This window comes from Felis catus, chromosome X, assembly GCF_018350175.1.
Source record: "Felis catus isolate Fca126 chromosome X, F.catus_Fca126_mat1.0, whole genome shotgun sequence".
NCBI classification, from domain to species: Eukaryota; Metazoa; Chordata; class Mammalia; order Carnivora; family Felidae; genus Felis; species Felis catus.
In genome coordinates, this window is record NC_058386.1 from 35,455,538 (window position 1) to 35,476,823 (window position 21,286).

At 51.6% G+C, this 21,286-nt stretch overlaps 1 long non-coding RNA gene across 1 annotated transcript; it reads left to right on the plus strand.

Moving 5' to 3' along the window:
• The first annotated feature begins 19,309 nt into the window (after positions 1–19,309).
• On the plus strand, positions 19,310–20,698 carry LOC123383505. Its single transcript, XR_006593338.1, has 2 exons — positions 19,310–19,616; positions 20,297–20,698. It is a non-coding gene; the product is annotated as an uncharacterized LOC123383505 (long non-coding RNA).
• The last annotated feature ends 588 nt before the right edge of the window (positions 20,699–21,286 follow it).

Genomic DNA, 21,286 nt, shown 5'->3' on the forward strand with positions numbered 1-21,286 from the left:
AAACGCAGTCACCTAGGAGCCAGGAACCGTGGGAAGGTCCCACGCAAAACCGAGTGTCAGGACCACTGGCTGGAGGCACCAATTTGCCTCTCCTTCTCACACACTGGCACCCTGAGGTCGGGAGCCCCCAATGCCTACAAGATAACGGTAGTGCCGCTGGCTGCAGATGCAAAATATAGTGAAGGCTGGGCTCTTGGGACATCCAGGAGGGTTTTCAACCTGTTCGCACGCTGCATCGTGGGTTTGGAGAGGCAGGAAGGCAGCGGAAATTGACACGGGCCACTGCCTTTGGGCCTAGCACTTTCTTGACAAATATCTGTTGACATCAGAGGCTTTGTGTCTCTTTCTGCACTTCCCTGACTACTGTCTTTCCAGAAGCCGTTTGGTAGGCAGGTAATACTGCTACAATGGGGGACATGTTTTCGTTTGCTTGTTTGTTTTAAGTGGGCTTCGTGCCCAACGTGGGGCTTGAACTCACAGCCCCGAGATCAAGAGTCGCATGCTCTACCGACTGAGCTTGCCAGATGCCGCAGACGTTTGGGTTTTAACTCCTTTTCTGAGTCCTATGGAAGAAGCGATATGTGGTGATATGTGGAACAGGCCACATATCGCTTCTTCCATAGGACTCAGAAAAGGAGTTAAGTTCCTTCCCTTCAGAGGTCAGAGCTGGAGAAGGCCTCGATAGGGGATTTCGGATGTAAATAAGGACACTTTGATTCTCTGTAAAAATTACGCGCGATTTCAATACAGAATGCAATACACTAATTAGGGCAAAATGTAAAGAAACACAACTTTCTGAGTAAATTTTAGCTCACAGATAAATGCTGACTCATCTTCTAACTTTTCTTCTTTGGCTTCAAGGAGAAACTTTACTTTACTCCCAACTATGTTTTACTGCGTTTTGAAAAGGGTCAGGTCTGTGCCCAAAGCAATCTATAGATTCAATGCAATCCTTACCAAAATTCTAGCAGCATTTTTTGGTTTTCAGAAATAGAACAACCCATCTTAAAATTTGTATGGAACCACAAAAGACCCTGAAGAGCCAAAGCAATCTCAGAAAGCAGAACAAAGTTGGAGGCATCACGCTCCCTGATTTCAAGCTATACTACAAAGCCATAGTAATCAAAACGGTATGGTATGGGCATAAAAACAGACACATAGATCAAATGGAACAGACTAGAGAGCCCAGAAATAGACCCATGCACAGATGGCTACATAATTTATGGCAAATGAGGCGAGAATATACAATGGAGAAAGGACAGTCTGTTCAATAAATAGTGGTGGGAAAACTGGGCAGCCACACACAGAAAAATGAGACCGGAGCACTATATTACATCACACACAAAAGTCAACTCAAAAAATGGACTAAGGGGCACCTGGGTGGCTCAGTCGGTTAAGCGTCCAACTTCAGCTCAGGTCGTGATCTCGTGCTTTGTGGGTTCAAGCCCCGCGTCGGGCTCTGTGCTGACAGCTCAGAGCCTGGAGCCTGTTTTGGATTCTGTGTGTGTCTCTCTCTCTCTCTCTGCTCCTCCCTGGCTCTCACTGTCTGTGTCTCAAAAATAAATAAACATTGGGGCGCCTGGGTGGCGCAGTCGGTTGAGCGTCCGACTTCAGCCAGGTCACGATCTCGCGGTCTGTGAGTTCGAGCCTCGCGTCGGGCTCTGGGCTGATGGCTCGGAGCCTGGAGCCTGCTTCCGATTCTGTGTCTCCCTCTCTCTCTGCCCCTCCCCCGTTCATGCTCTGTCTCTCTCTGTCCCAAAAATAAATAAACGTTGGAAAAAAAAAAAAAATAAATAAATAAATAAACATTGAAAAATTAAAAAAAAAAGGACTAAGGGCTTGAATAGAAGACCAAAACTCATATAATTCCTAAAAGAAAAACGTAGACGGTAAGCTCCTTGACATTACTCTTGGTGATTTTTTTTTTTTTTTTTTTGGATCTGACTCCAAAGGCAAGGACAACCCAGGCGAAAATAAAGACGTGGGACTGTATCACACCAAAAAGCTTCTGCACAGCAAAGGAAACCGTCAGCAAAATTAAAAGGCCACCTATGGAATGGGAGAAGACATTTGTAAATCACATATCCAATAAGGTATTAATATCGAAAATATACAAAGAACTCCTACAGCTCAAGAGCAAAAAGCCAAACAGTCCCATTAAAAAATGGGCAGAGAAAAAAAAAAAATAAATAAATAAATAAAAAATGGGCAGAGAACCCGAAGCGATGCTTTTCCATAGAAGACATACAAAAGGCCAACACTCACATGAAAAAGTGCTCAACGTCACTCATCATCAGGGAAATGCAAATCAAAACCACGATGAGATATCATTTCACACCTGTCAGGACGACTAGACTCAAAAAGACAAGAACTAACAAGTATTGGCAAGGGTGTGCACAAAAGGGAACTTTCACGCATTCTTGGTGGGAATGTAAATTGGTGCAGCCACTGTGGGAAGCAGAACGGAGGTTCCTCAAAAAGTCAAAAATGGAGTAATTCGTCGATGGATGAATGGACAAAAAAGATGCGGCATATACGTACCGAGAACTACAGCTCAGTCGTTAAAAAGAATGAGCTCTTGCCGTTTGCGACCACATGGATGGACCTACAGGATGAAATAAAATAAGTCAGACAGAGAAAGACAAATACCATATGATTTCACTTACATGTGGAATCTACGAAACAAAACAAATCAGCAAGCAAAACAAAACAAAGCTCACAGATGCAGAGAACAGATTGGTGGTTGCCGGAGGGGAAGGGGGTTGGGGTGGGAGAAGGGGGGTCAAGAGGTACAAACTTCCAGCCATAAAATAAATAAGTCACGGGGCTGTAATGTGCCGCGTGGCAACTATGGTCAACAACCTTTCCAGCTCCCTCATAACCGAGGGAGGATGTGGATGTGGTTTACGGGAAAATTGGGCAGACAGGATTGAGTTCCCATATACCCCAATTTCCCCCATTAGAAGACTGGTCCAGTATTGGTCCGTTATCACCAACCGATCTCCGTAGTTTGCATTAGGAGTCACGCTTTGTGTTTCACATTCTATGGGTTTTGACGTATGGGTCATGTCATGTATCTACCGTGACAGTGTCACGCAGAGTAGTTTCACTGCCCTAAACATCCTCTGTGCCCTATTTATCCCTCCCTGGGCCCCCCCGAGCCCCTGGCAACCGCCGATCTTTCTACTGTCTCCATAGTTTTCTGTTTTCCAGAACGTCACATAGTTGGACTCATACGGTACGTAGCCTTTTCCGATTGGTTTCTTTCACTTAGTTACATGCATTTAGGTTTCCTCCATATCTTCTCATGGCTTGACAGCTCATTTGTTTTTAGCATGGAATGGTATTCCGTTGTCTGGATGTGCCTGCCCCCTTACTATACACTAGACGTTGATGTGAGCGCTAAAGAGATTCAAAAGGGGCAAAGGATCAGCGTCTACCGCTGAGGAAATTCTCGTCTAGTTGGAGAGAGAAGACACGCACAGCCATACAAAGTCAGCTAATGATATTAAGTAGTAAGTCAGACGTACCGAAAGACACATCTGGGACAAATAACTGCCGCAGCAGCTATGGGGCAGAAAGAGTTCGAGAAGGTTCCACGGAGGAAGTGCAATGGGTCGGGGACAGGGCGAGACAGAGAGGATGAAGAGGGGATTCAGGAAGGCTGCGCGTGTCTCAGCTTTTGACCCTGTGTCCTCTCCCTCGGGCTGTACACAGAGGAGAGAAAAGGGAAATGACGTGCCCACAGTGTGTCCATTTCTCTGGCGGGAGACTGTCCTCCCACGGGGAGTTTGGCAATTAGCTCGAAGGTGGATGAGCTCATTCTGACTCTCAACAGGTGAGCAGCTGGCGCCAGGGAGCTGGTGTCTTTATTAAGTTCCATCTCCAGGCAGCAGGGCCTCTCAAATCTTTAGCTAAATTCTGTGTGTGTGTGTGTGTGTGTGTGTGTGCGCGTGCGTGCGTGTAGTATAAAGTTTATTTTAGAAGAGATCATTTTTGATACCTTTTTTTTTGTGGTGAGATAGGTAGTAGGATACTAGAACATTTTTATTCCAGTCTTCATATCTCTTCTGCATTAAAAAAAAAAAAAACCCAGCATGGAGTGCTTCCTGAATTTTGCATGCCACTGTTGTGCATGGGCTCAGCTGACTGTCTCTAGATCGTTCCATACGTGCTGCCAAAGCGAACACTTTACCACTTTGAAAATTCTTGGTGGTGGGGGGGGCACCTGGGTGGCTCAGTCGGTGAAGCATCTGACTTCGGCTCAGGTCATGATCTCGCACTTTGTGAGTTCAAGCCCCGCATCCGGCTCTGTGCTGACAGCTTGGAGCCTGGAGCCTGCTTTGGATGATGTGTCTCTGTCTCTCTCTGCCCCCCCCCCCCCCGCTCATGCTCTGTCTCTCTCTCTCTCAAAAATAAACATTAAAAAATTTTAATAAATTTTTAATTAATTAATTTTTAAGTTTATTTATCTATTTGAATTCTTTTAGTTTATTTATTTTTTAATATGAAATTTATTGTCAGATCGGTTTCCATACAACACCCAGTGCTCCTCCCAAAAGGTGCCCTCCTCAATACCCATCACCCACCCTCCCCTCCCTCCCACTCCCCATCAACCCTCAGTTTGTTCTCAGTTTTTAAGAGTCTCTTATGGTAGTTTATTTATTTTTGAGAGTCACACACACACACACACACACACACACACACACAGAGTGCAAGCAGGGAGGTGCAGAGAGAGACACACACACAGAATCGGAAGCAGGCTCCGGGCTCTGAGCTGTCAGCACAGAGCCTGACGCGGGGCTTGAACTCACGGAATGCGAGATCATGACCTGAGCCGAAGTCAGCCGTTTAACCCACTGAGCCATCCAGGTGTCCCTATGTTTATTTATTTTGAGGGAGTGAGAGTAGGAGCGTGGGAGGGACACAGAGAGAGGGAGAGAGAGAGAATCCCAAGCAGGCTCCCCACTGTCAGCTCAGACAGTGGGGCTCGAACTCACAAACCGCAAGATCATGAGCTGGGTGGAAACCGAGAGTTGGACGCGTTAAACCGACTGAGCCACCCAGGCACCCCTCTCCCACTTTTTAATATGGTGAAACATACATAACATAAAGTTGACCGTCTTAAGCGTTTTTAAGCGTACAGAGCGTTTTCATCTTCCCAAACAGAAACTCTGTCCCCCTTAACTACTAACTTCCCAGCTTTCCCCGGTGCCCCAGCCCCCGGCAGCCACCATTCCGTTCTGTCTCTATGAATATGACTACTCTAGAGTAGAGTATAGCACTTGTCCTTTTGTGACTGGCTTCCTGTTCTCCAGAGGGGGTGCCACCATTTTCCATCCCTGCCGACACTTTTTATTTTCTGTTGCTTTGTTTATTTGTTTTTGCCAACCGTCATCTGAATGGGTGCCGACGGGTCTCTCATTGTGGTTTGGAGCTGTAGCTAAACTTACTTGTTGGGGAAGCGGCTGAGAGTAATGGGCACAAAGTAGTGATTCCTGCTGTGAGTGGACTCAGTTTGGGGCGTCGGGAGGCCAGCCTTCCCACGACTTGACAGGTTCACCGGCTCTCTGGGGCCCGTTGTAGAAGATACCTATGACATGTTCAGATCCCTTCCACGTACCTTATCACTTCATGCGCAGAAAGTTCTTCTAAATATTTCAATGTGCACAGATATGCACCCACAATTGTATTTTATCTTTTGTTAATTTATGTTTTGTTTCATTTTATTGGAGTTTATTTACTTACTTTTATTTTTTAAGCTTATTTACTTATTTTTTGAGAGAGAGCGAGAGGGAGCAGGGGAGGGGCAGGGGAGAGAGAGAGAAGGGGAGAGAGAATCCCAAGCCGGCTCCACACTGTTGGCACGGAGCCTGCTGTGGGGCTCGAACTCACAAACTATGATATCATGAGCTGAGCCAAAACCAAGAGTCAGATGCTTGACCGGCTGAGCCACCCAGGCGCCTTATTTATTATTATTATTTTTTTATGTAACCTCGACACCCAGCGTGAGGCTCAAACTCCTGACCCTGAGATCAAAAGTTGCACGCTTCTCTGACTGAGCCAGCCAGGCGCCCCTATTTTGTAAACATCAAGCAAGTTCAAATGCAGTGAATCCGAAAGCTGGGGTGGGGAGGGCTGGGTAATCCCGGCATAAGAGCACTGGGCGCAGGGTGCAGTGGGGGAGAGGAACGTGGAACTCGCGTTCCCTTCCTCCCACCTCTGTTAGCAAGGTCTGTGTTTTTGTTTTTGTAGTACATTCCAGTGTCTGTCGTCAAGCACACGCGAGACTTTCCAGGAAAGCCAAGGCCAAGGCTGGGCTAATTTGGCTGGTAAAGACGCAGTGAGCCACTTTTCGATTTGGACGCTTTATTACTTACAAAAACAGTGAAAGGAAGATCACCAAAAAGGATGCCACTGAAATAAGCATCAAACGAGGCGGTTTTGTGGTCTGCAGCCCTGTCCGTGGCAGGTGGTAGGAAGGTCTCCTACCGCATCAGAATCCGGGAATTTCTCCCGACAGCCTCCCAGGGGAGATGGGGAGGCGTTATGGGCTGAATTTTGTGCCCCCTACCCCACTTCGTGTGCTGAGGTCCTAGCCCCTAGTGACTGTATTTGGAGACAGAGCCTCTAAAGAACTGATTGCACAGAAGCAAGATCCTACGGGTGGCTCCTAATCCAACGTGACTGGTGTCCTCGTGAGAAGAGGAGACTAGGACACGGACAGGGCGCACGGAGGGAGGAAGCCGTGAGCACACGGGGCTTTTTTTGCCATCTGCAAACCAAGGAGAGGCCTGCCACAGACCCCCTCCCTCCCCCCAGCCCTCAGAAGGAGCCCACCTGGCTGGCACCTTGATCTGGGACGTCTAGCGCTGGACCTGTGACAAATCAGGTCTCCGGTGTTTAAGCCCCCAGCCCGTAGTACGGGAGGCGCCCCGAAGCCGGCCTCAGAGCAGTTCCCCACAGACCTCGATCTTCTCGTGTTCTGGCAGGACCCAGATCAGTGGCGGTTCAAGCCCTGCCGGCGCGGCCACGTGGCAGGTCACTGGGACGCCGTGGGGCAGCAGTTCCCAGGGGAGCACTTGCCTGCAACCCGCTTGGTGGACAATGAGATAGCGTGCTAGCCGCGGCTTTCAAAGATTTTAATGCGCCTGTTTGTGCTCACTTGTAAAGTATTGTTTTCACTTTAAACTTTCTTATTTCGGGGCGCCTGGGTGGCTCGGTCGGTTCAGTGTCCGACTTAAGCTCAAGTCATGATCTCGTGGGTTCGAGCCCCGCGTCGGGCTGTGTGCCCACAGCTCGGAGCCTGGAGCCGGCCTCCGATTCTGCGGCTCCCCCTCTCTCTCTGCCCCTCCCCCACTCGAGCGCGCGCGCTCTCTCTCTCTCTCTCTCTCAAAAATAAACATTAAAGGGGCGCCTGGGTGGCTCAGTCGGTTAAGCGTCCGACTTCAGCTCAGGTCACGATCTCGCGGTCCGTGAGTTCGAGCCCCGCGTCGGGCTCTGGGCTGATGGCTCAGAGCCTGGAGCCTGTTTCCGTATCTGTGTCTCCCTCTCTCTCTGCCCCTCCCCCGTTCATGCTGTGTCTCTCTCTGTCCCAAAAATAAATAAACGTTGAAAAAAAAAGATGCACGCAAGTCTCCATGTATAAAGCTCTGTTTGGCCTTTTGTTGGCTTAAAAAGTGGGATCGGTATTTTTGCCACATGCTTTTTTTTTTTTTCACTTGATGGTAGGTGGGCAGCCTGACATATCAGAGCCCACACATCCAGCTCACCCATCTTTTTTATTAGCTGCAGACTATTCCAAGTCAGGATTAAGCATTAGATTATATATATATATTTTTGACAGAGACAATACCTTTCAAAAAAATTTTTAATGTTTATTTATTATTTTTAAGAGACAGAGAGAGAGAGAGAGACAGAGCATGAGTGGGGGAGGGGCAGAGAGAGGGGGAGACACAGAATCCGAAGTAGCTCCAGGCTCCGAGCTGTCAGCACTGAGCCCAGCGTGGGGCTCGAACTCACCAACCACGAGATCACGACCTGAGCCGAAGTCGGATGCTTCACCGACTGAGCCACCCAGGCGCCCCGAGAAAGAGAGAATATCGTAAGCAGGCTCCACGCTCAGCGCACAGCCTGACTCCGGGCTTGATCCCACGACCCTGGGATCATGACCCGAGCCGAAATCAAGAGTCGGACGCTTAACGGACTGAGTCACCCAGGCGCCCCGACCCCACTATTTTTACACTTGATCTTAGCCAAAGGGCCGAGAAGCGATCCGACCCCACTCTTTTTTAACGTTACAATAAACACCCTCGGACATTCAGGCTTATTCTGTCCGGGGGGTTCTGTGAGATCGATTCCAGAGGAGAAGTGTTGTCAAGAGGGATACGCCCGGCAGACACGTGTTTCTACGTGCACCCAAAGTCACATACAAAAATGTTCATAGCAGTCCTGTTTACAATAGCCCCCAACTGGAAACAACCCAGATGTTCTTCGACAGTACAACAGAATCATAAAGCGTGGTCTGGCCGTGCAATGGAATTCTATACAGCAACAAAAATGAATGTTCCGCTTCACAGAGCAATATAGATGAAGCTTCAAAATATAACATGTGGTGAAAGAAACCAGACACAAAAGAATATATACTGTGTAATTCCACCCATGGAATGTTCAAAAACAGGCGGCTCCTATTTGGGGTCAGGATAGCGGTTACCTGGGGGGTTTACTGAGCAGGAGAGAGCACGGGGGCTTCTGGGCACTGATAATGCTCCGCTCTCTTTCTCGATCCAGGCAATAGTTACACGCACTCATGATTTGGGTCCTTTTCTATATGCGCGCTCTACTTTGATAGTTTACCCACATTTCTTTAAACGTGTGTGTACTTAAAATAATAATCAGGACTGCAAATCACCCTCCAAAAAGGTCGCACCAATTTGCACACGCACCGATAACCCACGTGGGTTCTGCACGTTCACACGTGAGCATGAATTTCACTGCTCCCAGGGGCCTTGGGAGCCCCACACCCTTGGCAACGGCGATGCTGGAAAAGCGGTTTGATTTTTTTTTTTTTTTTTTTTTGCCAATGTGATGGCTTCTGGGGGGAAAAAAAAAAGCACCTTCTCATTTTCGTTTGCATTTTCCTAATCACCGGTAGGTTGCCATCGAACTGTTTGTCTGGTTCTTATTTATCTGGAATGGCTATTAACTCTTTGCTGGACGTGTTGCAAACCTGTTCTCCTGGAGCGTCTCTTGTCTTTTCGCCGTGTTCGTGGAACAGCTCAGGGGCCGGCTGAGGCGAGGCAAGCCGTACCAATAAGTGATGCACGCTCGCTCGGGGGCTGTGGCGGGCCCGGGAAGCGCGCCCCCCTCTGCTGGGCTCCCGCCAAGCATTGCCCGGTGGGAAGGTGGGAACCAAGGGTGCCAGAACTAACGATTCTTCAGAGGATGCTGGGAATATACATTTGTATGGGAAAACTTCCAATTTCAAAGTGCTGGCAACTCGTTCAAAAAATTGTAAGCACTAAAAGGAGATTTGTGTTGTCACATCTGTCCATCTTTTCCTTTATGACTTCTCGGTTCTGTCTCTCTCTCTCTTTTTTTCTTTTAGTCAGTTCAACACTTCTTTATTTTTTCCTCTCTAAATCCTTCTCTTTTCAGGATACAGAGAGAAGCTTTTCGTGTTTTTATTCAAGTCTCCTTAATGAGAGAAATAAAGGGGAGTGCACATATTACTGGACGCGGAGAGTCGAGGAGGTCCCGACCTTGGGGATGTGGGTGACTGAGCCCAGGATGGTCACAACACCAAAATTAGAACTCTTTCTCATTCTCTCATTTGAGGCCAACGACCTTCCCATATAGTGGGATTTCAAGGGATGAGAATAAAGCGTTTTATTCCATGATGAAACCAGAGGCCCCCGGGAGCAGTGAAGTTCATGCTAACGTGTAAATGACTTACTGCAAAACCCCTTCCTGGGATCGGGCGTGCACGTGAGAGCGGGGAGCGAGCAGCTGGTCCCTGCAAGCCTGAAAGTGCAAGAGGATGGCGGAAATGTCACTTCACACTGTCAGCACAGAGCCTGAGGCGGGACTTGAACTCACGCACCGCGAGATCGCGACCTGAGCGGAAATCAAGAGTCGGGTGCTTCACCCGACTGAGCCGCCAGGGCGGCCCTCGTCTGGGCTACTTTAATGGCCTTTGGTGGTGTCACCTGCACATTCCCCACCCATGCTAACGAGCTGCTTGCATTGGCCAATGCACATCTAAAAGCCGCTCTGGGGGTAGAAAAAACTTTCTCTGGCTGCATGGACAGCAGGACCCATCAAGGGACAGAACAGGGGATCACTGGCTGAGGGTGTGGCATAGCTTCTTCCCTTTCTGGCACTGAGATCGGGTGACTGAGACACGGAGCTCACCCAGAGAGCGGGTGCTCATGGGCATGCATTTATCCCTAACAATCATACCTGCATTTATTGAGTGCCTGGTGTGTGCTGGGACCTGTGCTGAGCACTGTATGTATACCACCTCACCTCCGATAATCCGCGCTCAGCCTGCGAGGTAGGGCCGTCACTCTCAGTGATGGGGTCCGACGGGAACCAGGTGGCATGCATGATCAAACCTCAGGATCGTATTTCCACCCCCAGGCCGAGCAGGGGTGGCCCTCCATTCCGGCAACTTCTCCAGCCCAGCCTTGCACGGCGGCGGGGCCCAGGTCTCTAAGCTACTGACCTGCCCCCTTCCGTTTGCCTCAGTGGTCCTGCCCTTTTTGCCTTAAGGGTTGGTGCGGATTTCTCCCCACCGCTCCCCTGGTTGAAGACTAAAATGTCCTGAGACACCAGCTAATAATGCGGGCGGGCACCAATTATGTAGGTGCTGGGTGGAAGGAGTTTTAAGGTGTGACTTTTCCAGGCCACTCGCATTCATAAAGAGCAGCAGAGAAAATATAGTTTATTTTCAGATTCAAAAAGCAATCATGCCCTTGGTAGGGAAATCAAAGATGAAAGATATAAAGAAGAAAAGAAAGAAACCTCACCTTACCACTTGAGACCATCATTGTCAACATTTCCAGATGGTTCTTGCCACTCATTTTCATATATTTTTCATAGATATATATATGTATAAATTGTAAATACATTTAATTTTTAAAAATGTTTACTTGTTTATTTTTGAGAGCGTGAGAGAGAGAGAGAGGAAGTGGGTTAGGGGCAGAGAGAGAGGGAGAGAGAGAATCCCAAGCAGGCCCTGAGCTGATGGTGCAGAGCTTGATGCGGGGCTCGAGCCCACGAATGGTGAGATCATGACCTGAGCCGAAGTCGGACACTTAACCCACTGAGCCACCCAGGTGCCCAAAATACATACGATCTTTAGGCAAAGTTGAGATCATTCTAGCAATACACCTTCCGAATGGGTGAGCACTTCTGAAAGCATTTCTGATCCCGTGAAGACAAAGGCTTTCTGAGTAAGGTGGGTGGAATCGAGGAGACAGGGAGGCCGTGGGGTCTTTTCAGCGCGGGGTTCCCTAGCCCACCCAGGACATGGTTGCCCCCGGCCCCCTGGGGTGGGGACAGCTGCTTCCTCCGCCTCCTTCTTCAGTGTCACTCACCAGTTCTTGGGAGGGTGGGGAGCCTCCCAGCAGTGTCTGCCTGGGCCAGCGGGGACCTCTCTGGTGGCACCCCACTCCCCCTCCCTTGTGGGCCAGGTCCCCACAGCCACCCCCGCCACCGTGGGTTAGTGTTGGGGGGGCTGTCTCGTGGGGGGACAAATGGGCTGGCTTCTGGCTTCTTGAGGCACTCCAGTGATGGGGGCAGGGCACCCGTGGCCCAGGCACTTCCTGCCTCTTGAGAAACAAGCTACCTTTTGGCTGTGACTGTGGAGCTGCTGACCCCCATTAGCTGCTTTCCTAGAAGTGAAAATGGATTTGCTCTGAGCTCTGTCATCCCTGGTGACCCCGGGGCTGGCAGAAGCAGCACCAAGAGCACAGGACTGGCCACCAAAAGGAGCCATGCTAACCCGCTCTCAAGGGGACACAAGCTTGCTTCCTTCCTCCAGCGATCTGACAAAGACCCAGTTCTTTTTTTTTTCTTTAATTTTTTTAATGTTTTATTTATTTCTGAGACAGAGAGAGACGGAGCGTGAGCAGGGGAGGGGCCGAGAGAGAGGGAGACACAGAATCGGAAGCAGGCTCCAGGCTCCGAGCTGTCAGCGCAGAGCCCGACGCAGGGCTCGAACTCACAAACCGCGAGATCATGACCTGAGCGGAAGTCGGACGCTGAACCGACTGAGCCACTCAGGCGCCCCGAGACCGAGTTCTTGAAAGGTAGGAAGGTTTGGTGCTTTGCTGGAAAGCCATCCATTTATGGGTGACAGCGGAGACCCTGCGGGGCCACAGTGGCTAGAACCAGAGGGACATGGGTTAGAGTCCCAGTTCTGATCCTAGATGCACCGCCATGGACAACTTACTGAACCCTCGGAGTTCAGTCTCCTCACCAGTAAAGTGGACCAAACAGCACCTCCTGCCCAGGGAGGCTCTGCAGAGTAGATGCTTTGAATTACATACTTAAAGGGGCGCCTGGGTGGCTCAGCGGGTTAAGCATCCAACTCTTGGTTTCATCTCAGGTCATTCGTGGGTTCGAGCCCCACACGGGGTTCTGTGCTGACAGCATGGAGCCTGCTTGGGATTCTCTCTCTCTCTCTCTTTCTCTGTGCTCCTCCCTGACTCACGCTGTCTCTCTCAAACTAAATAAATAAACTAAAAAATAAATGATATCCATAAGGCATCGACCATGGTTCCTGAAACAGCAGGTGTTCAGCAAATGATCTTCCTGTGTCTTAAATTTTCTTCTCATACCTTTTGGTAACAGATATCATCACCCCATTTTGTGGAGGGGGTAGCTGAGGCTGAGAAAGATGAAATAGTCTTTCAGTTATCTATTACTGTCTAACAGCCATCCCAAACCTTCGTGGCTGCAAAGCAGCGATGGGTGATAATGAATGGGCAATAATGTCTCACGATTCTACGGATTAATTGGGTGGTTCTTGGACTCCAGCTGAAGGCACCTGGGGTCTCTCATGTGGATACAGTCGGTGGGCAGCTAGATTGGGCTGAAAGGTCAAACAGGGCTTCTCACGCGCCTGGGGGTCTTAGTGCTGGCTCTTGGCCGGGCTGCCTCGGTGTTTTGCTTTAGGTCTTTTTACCAGACTGGCTTGGGCTTCCCCCCCCCGCATGGCAGCTGGATTCCAGGACAGAACGTTCCAAGAGGACCAACCTCGGCATGCAGGTTGCTTGGCATCGTGCTTGTGAATGTCCTATTGGCCAACGAAAGTCACACGACCAAACCCAGAGCTGATGTGGGAAGGGACGATGTAAGGGCACAGGTGCGGGAAGCATGGCTCATCAGGGGCTGCGCATGTAACAGTCTCAAAAAAAAAAAAAAAAAAAGACTTGCCTAAAATGCCACGTCCACTGAATGGCATAGCTGGGATTTGAACCCAGGGCTGTCTGACTGCAAAATCCACACCCCTCCTTGCAGGCCAGGCTGAGGCTGGCTCTATGGTAGGCTGGTGTTTATGGCCCAACCACCACAGTCTGTGGGTGGGGTGACTTCCCATCTCTCAGCCCACCCCTGCTACCAGCACTCCATGATGACCTTGAACCTGTCCTGCTCCCTGGACAGAAGAGAAAAAGCACCCTTTTTCTTTCTGCTGGCCCCCCCTGCCCCTCTCTCTTCCGTGTTGACTGCAGAAAGCTATTCCCGTTTCCTCCAGAGTCCCAGCCAGGGACAGCGGTGGCCCTATCAATTCTGGCCTCTGTGCCCACAGCAGCATCCGGTCTCTGCTGGCCTCAGGGCACACACAGCTCTCGGGACCTCAGCTCCGTTTTCCAGAAGGACTCCTATTGGAAAGCAACGATCACGGGAACAAAAGACAATATCGCGGAAATAAGCCCAGGTTTACGGCACATTGTCCTAATCCCAGTGGACTTCCAGACTGCCACTGTCTCACCTGAGATAGGTCCCCGATCCTGACCCGAGTCTACATGCAGCCAGGGGCTGATTTTTTTTTTTTTTAAATTTTTTTCAACGTTTATTTATTTTTGGGACAGAGAGAGACAGAGCATGAACGGGCGAGGGGCAGAGAGAGAGGGAGACACAGAATCGGAAACAGGCTCCAGGCTCTGAGCCATCAGCCCAGAGCCCGACGCGGGGCTCGAACTCACGGACCGCGAGATCGTGACCTGGCTGAAGTCGGACGCTTAACCGACTGCGCCACCCAGGCGCCCCATCCAGGGGCTGATTTGAGCTGGCCCCAAGGCGGTGACCGTGGTCACCCAGCCGCTTGCTGTTCCTGCCTGCCTCTGTCTGAGTGAGGCCCTGGTCAGTTCCAGCCACCGCTCTGACCTCTACACCCAGCATCTTCGATGGGAAACATCCTTCTCCCTGTCATTCCCTGCTCCTAATTCAGTGTCGGCAGTGAGCGTCATTCACTTTCCTGTGGCTGAACTCTCACTCTCCCCTCTTCTTCTTTTTAAACGTTTATTTATTTTTGAGAGAGAGAGAGAGAGAGGGAGAAAGTGAGCAAGTGCGGGGAGGGGCAGAGAGAGAGGGAGAGATTGAATCCCAAGCAGGCTCTGAGCCGACAGCGCAGAGCCCGATGCAGGGCTCGAACCCACGCACCGCGAGATCATGACCCGAGCGGAACGCTCAACAGACTGAGCCACCCAGGCGGCCCTCACTCTCCCCTCTTCTTAAGGCCCCAGGAGGGTAAGCCATCCGTTCAAAGCCCTATCATGAGCCGAAGGCAAAGCTGAGGCCTTGAACCTGAATATCTGCAGTACTTTTGCAGGAGCCCCCTACACCCCAGCCTGCATTTTTGGAGCCTGAGCAGGGCCCACAGCTGTTCTGCCTCAGCTCAGAGCAAAGGCTAACAAAAAGCAAAAGCTCTGGAAAAAAAGAGAAAATGTTCTCTGGATGCTGAATTGGTGACCTTAGGGAGGCATGTGTGTGCGTGGTGTGTGTGGGAGGCCTCTGACTTGTGCCCAGGGAAAGGTCACGGTCAATGAGCATGGCTTTGATGGGAGAGGGTCCGAAATGGAGCCCGGGAATTTCATCATGCAGCTGCTGGGCTTGGATGCGGGGCCCTCTGTCAGAGCAGGCCGGCGCTCTGGCTGGAAGGGCGACACCCCGAGGTCCTGGGGTACGGAGCTCCCGGGGAGGGGACTGGGTGGGGTGCATGAGGTATCTAGGAATTGGTGGTGCCCTGTGTGGTCTCGCTGAGAGAAGCCAGGCAAAATCTGGCAACCGAGCCGGGGCTCTTGGCTTTGAGCAACAGGAAGCAATTCTGGTTTATTTAAGCAGAAAAGGACTTTATCAAAAGGAACTCGGGGAGTTCACAAAATAATCAGGAGGGCTGGAGAACTGGGTTTGGAAAGCAGGCCACACAAAGGAGACTGTGTGGCGGTCAGGACCATGGCCAAGGTCAGGCCAAGCCAATGACAACCCCACTGCCAAGTCCGGGACGCCCCGGCTAACACTGCCACCTGTGGACGTGGATACGGTCCCCGTCATCCCAGAAATGGAATGTCATCGCCACGGTGACTGCCACCCTCCACCAGAATGGACCTCCGGGCTCCCTACATCTCTGCATCACCAGCCCCTGCCTGAGTCTTTGACGGGAGCCCCTGATCAGTTGAGCCTACGTCAGGAGCCCGCTCAGGGCAACGAAGGCAGCCGAGGAAAGTGACTATTGGGCATTTTTTAACTTCTCTGGTGAGAGGCGACCAGGAGGATGGAGAATTTCATCAACGCGGTTGTGGGGACTGGACGCGGGTCAGCCATGTACCTACCTCACCTGGAAAAATGTAGGGCAGCTGTCCCCAGCGAGCGCTAGAGAATTGCATGCCTCCGGGAACAGCCTGAGTGTATCTTTTATCTTCCCGTCCTCCAGATGGTAATGGAAGTGTGTGTGTGTGTGTGTGTGTGTGTGTGTGTGTGTTTAAGGACACCTTATGTGACAGTGGTCAGGAACCCTGGGTTCGATTCTGAGTTCCCTCTGCCTGCCGACCTCAGACGAGCTGTTCTCTATCTTGGGGTCCCTGTTAGCCCTTGACCGGCTGCTGTTCAGCCCTCGAGCAAGCAGAAGGTGTGCAAGTAACCTCTGCTGCACTCTGGGCTCTGCGGCCGAAAGATGCACCAAGACTGCCAAAGCCCCAAAGGGAATGGGGCCATTGGCGCCCCTGCAACAGACGAGAGTGCAGGTTGTGGGGTCAGAGAGATGGGGGTAAACAGCCAGATGACCTCGCACACGTTCCTTAACTTCTCTGACCCTTTGTTCCTTCTCTGCCAAATGGGGATGAGGTGGTAGGCGCCCAGCCTCCATTCCAACCTGGTCCCGCGGTACCGTCATGTCCTGCAGAGGCCGGAGGGCTCAAAACTGCAGCTCCCAGACACCCCCGCAGCTGGAGCTGTGGATAAGAATTACATTTCCCCAGTTAAGGGCGCCTGGGCGGCTCAGTTTGTTGAGCATCCGACCTCGGCTCAGGTCATGATCTCGCGGTTCGTGAAGTCGAGCCCCCTGTCGGGGTGTGTGATGTCAGCGCAGACCCTGGAGCCGGCTTCGGATCCTCTGTCCCCTTCTCTCTCTCTGCCCCTCCCCCACTCACACTTGCTCTCAAAACTAAACAAACGTTAAAAACATATTTTATTTATTTTTTTAATTTTTTTTTCAACGTTTATTTATTTTTGGGACAGAGAGAGACAGAGCACGAACGGGCGAGGGGCAGAGAGAGAGGGAGACACAGAATCGGAAACAGGCTCCAGGCTCTGAGCCATCAGCCCAGAGCCCGACGCGGGGCTCGAACTCACGGACCGCAAGATCGTGACCTGGCTGAAGTCGGACGCTTAACCGACTGCGCCACCCAGGCGCCCCTAAAAACATATTTTAAAACATTTCACGAATTAGATTCGCTTGCGTCAGGCTAGGAAGGCAGCAGCGAGGCAGAGACTACTTTCTCGCTGCTCTGGCTGTTGCTGCTGAATACACCGAGCGTGTGTTGCTCGTGTGTATGTGTGTATGCGTGTGTGTGCGTGTTGTGTGACAGCATTCTGGTGTTCGTCGGCCACCAGCTTTGTGGCTGTTAAGAGATGTGGTGGTGGCCGCAGCTCCCCAAGCCTGGAAGGCAGCTACGCGATGTGCTCTTGAAATCAACATCTCTGTGGGTGGTCCCCTCCCTCCCCACCTTCCGGTTGGTGACAGCAATGGCAGCAGTCTCGGTGGCACAGCTCAGCGGTGTGATGGGAGCCCAGAGCCGGCTCCGCTGGCCCTTCCGGTGATTTTGTAAGCACCTGATTTCCTGTATTAAATCTCTTCTTGCTTAAAATAGCTGGAGAGGTTTTCTGTTTCCTGCCACGGAATCCTAACTGCTACAGAGGTAACACTCCCATTGCTCCCGCCGTTCTTGAAATGCCACGAGACGGTGGATGCTACCCAGCTTTGTACACTGAAAAGCCCGTTATGTGGGTTAGGTATTTTGCAAGGAAGGGTCTCCCTCTTGTCAGGGGAGACTAAAGTTTATGTGCTCCCGGTGGGTTTTCTTTTACCTAGAGCTACTGGGCACAGGGCAATCTGAAAGAATTTAGGTAATTTGGGAGGATTGCCTGCTTTGGGAGGACACAAGGGTTCTCCTGCGCATTCAGGGGGAATTCTGCCCCTCTGTCCTCCGTTAGAGCGATGATTGACCCCAGAGGCAGCTGGGAAAGGTGGCAGGCTTTCTGGTGTGAGCCTACGAGGCCAGCTACCCCCGGATTCTCCCCTACAGGTAGGTGCCTGGGCTCCCCGATTAACTCCACTGGTTTGTGGTCAAGCTCACTTTAATTCCTCCCTCCCCCCCCACCCCCAGTTAAATCTTTGTATTTACAAACCATCCCATCACCTCCCCTCAGGTGTGAAGGATCTCCCCTTCTGTGTTGAATAACATTCTCATGGTCATGGCCTTGGCCCCACCAGTGGAAGACTTTCCAGAGAAATGAACTGACAGAATGTAGATTCTTTGGCGTTGCTTGGGAAGAAGTTCAAAGTACAGGGGCGCCCAGGGGCGCCTGGGTGGCCCAGTTGGTTAAGCCTCCGACTTCAACTCAGGTCATGATCTCACGGTTCGTGGGTTCGAGCCCCACGTTGGGCTCCGTGCGGACAGCGTGGAACCTGCTTGGTCTCCCTCCCTCTCTCTCTCTGCCCCTCTCCCCCCCCCCCGCCTGAAAATAAATAAACTTTAAAAATAAACAAATAAAACTTAAAAAAAAAATACAGGGGGCCCAGAGGCTGAGGTTGGGGAGACTGGGCAACCCCAGCATAAGGGCCCTGGGTACTGAGGGAGGAGAGGAAGAGGGAACTAGGGGAAAGGGCACAAAAGTAAGGGGGGGTGTTTCTTGCAGACCCCCCTACTCTGTTCAGTGAACACATTGCTTTTCCCCCTCAGAGATCCGAACCCCTCATTCTCTTGCTTCTCCTTCATCCTATTTCCTGCCACAATGCGTGGAGCCCCTGTGGTGGCTGGGGCCAGGCAGGTGGCCCCCGGGGGGCTCTGGAGCTGGGTGGAAGGCGGCCGGGCTTGGCTGCCAGAACAATCCAGGCCCCACTCCAGCCCATCAGGGGGCTTGAGGCTGAGTGGGCGAGATAAACTCTTTCAGTGGTTTTCAGGAGCCCTAATCAATTGCGAGGCAGGGCGCAGCCCTCCGGGGACAGATAAAGCCAGCCCTGCGCTCCAAGCCCGGTTGCAGCCAACGTTTGTGCGGTTTGAACTTTTGTGTGGTTTGGACAAGTTCGCTGGGCTTTGCTGGAGTGGTTTACTCTGCTTCCAAATGGCAGTACAGAGAGGCGAACGGGCTTGGACCCCACAAGCCACCCCTGAGATGGGAGGGGTGGCCTGTCCTCTCTCCCCATTAGGTCCTACAGGCTCAGGGGGGAAAGAGAGGCTGGGCATGTCCGGGCCGTATCCCTGACTCTCGCCAGTGGTGCGGGGTGTAGACGGTTTTAGAAACGCTCCCTCACCCAAGGCGGGCCAGCCCTTGGAGTTGGAGAGTTGAGCTGCTGCCGGGGTGAGTCTTTGCTCCTGCTTCTAAACTAGAAAGTCCGATGCCCATTTTCGGATTCCATCTTCGGCCGGGGGCGCCTCCGGGACGCGCAGTCACCCCGCGCGGAGGAAGCCCTGGACGCTGGGGACACCGCCTGGAGCCTCCGCGCATAGCACCGGGCCGGTTTTCCTTCCAGCTTGAGGTTTCTCGGTTAACCTCTAAGGTGCCGGAAGATCCAGAACGCTCGCGGGCAGGCCTTTGGCTGGCTCCGGGCGAGGCTGGGCACCCCAGATGAGATCGCCGGCGGGCACTCCACGCGCCAATGTGTGCCGCACTTGCTTGCGGGAGAGCGAGGCTGCCCAGCGAGGTGCACCGACGCTGGGCCCGTAGGGACCCATCTGACAATGCCCTGTCCCCTGGGAAGCCTGTGCCAGCCTGCAGGGGCCACAGCAAAATAGAACCGGGAACATGTGCTGCTTGGGAAGCACACTCGGGCACCTGGCGTATCTCAGTGATGATCACACCCTCCAGGGACCTTCCTGCTTCCACAGAAGGTGGGGACAGAGAGAGAGAGGCGCGCATGGAGAGAAAGGGAAGTGGGAAGAAACTGGTCACGGAGGAGGCTATTTTTATTCTTTGCTACAGCTGCGCGCATTTCTCTGACCAGCTAGGCAGCAAAAATTAGACCGGCTCCCGCTGAAAACAGGCCCTAAACTGCGGGGGGGGGGGGGGCGGTGAGCTGGGCCAGGGGGGTGTGAGGTGTGCAGGACAGGGGTGGAGAGGGGGAAATCCCTGAGAACCCAGCAAACCGGTCTCCAGAAGCCCTCACTGTGCAGAACTACCCCCTTCTTGCTGCCCCCCTACCCTGAAACAGGGAATCAAGGTTGGGGGTGAGGGCCCTCGAGCTGGAATCCTTCGGGATCATGATTGTCAGGTCTCCATGAGACCGTGGCAAAACTCCATGAGGCTGGATTTTCTTCCTCTACGGCCACCAAAATCACGGATCACGACAGATTAGATGCCGAAGCAGCTAGAAGAGGTTTGCAGAAACGTAAGACAATGCCACGTCACCCTGTAAACGTTTGTTGTTTTTGTTAGTTTCAGAGGCTAGCTCTGTCTTCCTTAACTGGTGCTGTTGATGTTCACGTGTTAGTTACCTGTTGCTGTATAACAAATTACCCCCAAACTTAGTGGCTGAAAACAACAGACATTTCTTTTCTCCCCATTTCTGCAGGTCCGGAATCTGGGAGCAGCTGGCTTAGCCGGGTGGTTCTGGCTCAGGGTCTTTCGATCAAGCTGTGGTCCAGGGCTTCGGTCAGCTCCAAGCTCACCCAGGGAAGGGAAGCCCTCCACCTTCAAGCTCACTCGTGTGCCTCAGTTCCTTGCCGCGTGGGCCTCTCCACAGGGCCGCCTGGTGATATGGCCCCTGGCTTCCCCCAGCGAGAGCGAAAGTGGGTACCGCGGTCCTCTTATTATCTGACTGCGGAGGTGATCCCGTTCAAAGGGAAGGGATGACTCAGGGGCATGGGTGACGGAAGGCACGGGTCATTTGGCATCACCTCAGAGGCTGCTTGCCTCGCATACGATAGGTTCATTATTGTTCCTTTTATATAAATTAATAAATAGTCTAAACTTCTCAGGTTTCATTTTTAATGGGGGAAATGTTGATAGATATGGTCAATGTAAACAAAAGCTTTTGGGCGTCCTCGATAATAAATAAAAGAGAGGTCCCAAGAACTAATGGCTTGAGAACTGTTGATGTAGGTGTTACGACGTGTACAGGAGAAGTACCTTGGTAACATGAAAGCCAGTCCACCCACCCACGTATCCACCCATCATCCATCCATCCATCCTTCCTTCTATCCACCTGTCCCCCTTTCCTTCCCTCCTTCCTTCCTTTCTTCCTTCCTTCCTCCCTCCCTCCCTTCCTCCCTTCCTTCCTCCCATCGTTTAAAATTTTTTTTAATGTTTATTTACATTTTTGAGAGAGACAGAGCACGAGTGGGGGAAGGGAAGAGAGAGAGGGAGACACAGATTCCGAAGCAGGCTCCAGGCTCTGAGCTGTCAGTACAGAGCCCGACGCGGGGCTCAAACCCACGAACCATGAGATCATGACCTGAGCTGAAGTCGGACACTCAACCGACTGAGCCACCCAGGCGCCCCTCTTTTAAATTTTTTTTAATGCATGCATCCATCTTTCTTTCCATCCATCCCTCTGTCTTTC